The following is a 1249-nucleotide window of genomic DNA, read 5'->3' as shown; positions in this document are numbered from 1 at the left end:
GAGGCATCACATAACAACAATGCCCAGTGGCTGGGGGGCCTAAGAGCAGACCACAGCAACCTTCCTGCACAAGACCCAGTAATCATCACAATGGCAGACATTCAAGAGCGGGTTTCAAGTATGAAGAGCTGGACAGCACCAGGCCCTGACATGATCCACGCTAACTGGTTACAGAAGCTAACTTCACTCCATGAACGCCTAGCGGGACAAATGAACCAGCTACTAATAGATGGAACTCACCCTGTGTGGTTAACTGAAGGCCGGACTGTCCTGATCCTGAAGGACCCTCAGAAGGGAGCAGTACCATCCAACTACCGCCCAATACCCTGCCTCTGCACAACATGGAAGCTCCTGTCAGGCATCATAGCAGCTAAGATGAGCAGGCACATGGCTCAATACATGAGCAGCGCCCAGAAAGGAATTGGTAGTAACACCAGAGGAGCAAAGCACCAGCTACTGGTTAATAAAGTAGTCACTCAAGAGTGCAAGACCAGGCATACCAACCTGTGCACTACCTGGATTGACACCAAGAAAGCCTATGACTCAAGGCCTCACACATAGATCCTGAGGGTCCCGCGCAGTATCTTAGCTGTTCCTAGCACTGCACTCTTCTGGACAGAGATCTCAGATGTTGTTCCTGGGATCTGTTGGAGCCACTCTCCCAGTTTGGGGGTCACAGCCCCCAAATTGCACAAGTCAACATCAAGTGTGGTATCTACCAAGGAGATGCTCTGTCCCCGCTGCTGTTCTGCATAGGGCTGAACCCCCTCAGCCAGATCATAACCAAGAGTGGTTACGGATACCGACTACGGAACAACCATCAGCCACCATCAAGTTGTATGCCAGGAGTGCACGAGACATTGACTCACTGATCCACACCACTAGGATCTACAGCCAGGACATCGGAATGCCATTTGGACTGGATAAGTGTGGCCGAATGGTAACGAGGAGAGGGAAGGTAGTCAGAACTGAGGGGATTGTACTACCAGAAGGCAACATAGCAGATGTTGAGGACAGCTACAAGTACCTTGGAATCCCGCAGGCAAATGGGAACCATGAAGAGGCTGCAAGGAAAGCAGCAATCACCAAGTACCTGCAGAGAGTAAGGCAAGTCCTGAGAAGCCAGCTGAATGGGAAGAACAAAGTCCGGGCAATCAACACCTACGCCCTGCCGGTCATCAGGTACCCCGCTGGCATAATAAGCTGGCCAAAGGAGGAGATAGAGGCCACTGACATCAAGACAAGGAAG

At 51.5% G+C, this 1249-nt stretch overlaps 1 protein-coding gene across 1 annotated transcript in view; it reads left to right on the top strand.

The window, feature by feature from the left end:
- LOC109974853 (tetraspanin-12-like) overlaps positions 1-1249 on the top strand; it is a 14025-nt gene that overhangs the window by 10447 nt on the left and 2329 nt on the right. The window lies entirely within an intron of this gene.

Source organism: Monopterus albus, unplaced genomic scaffold (assembly GCF_001952655.1).
Source record: "Monopterus albus unplaced genomic scaffold, M_albus_1.0 scaffold351.1, whole genome shotgun sequence".
NCBI classification, from domain to species: Eukaryota; Metazoa; Chordata; class Actinopteri; order Synbranchiformes; family Synbranchidae; genus Monopterus; species Monopterus albus.
Note: the sequence above shows the minus strand (reverse complement) of the source record. Positions and strands in the feature narration are given on the sequence as shown.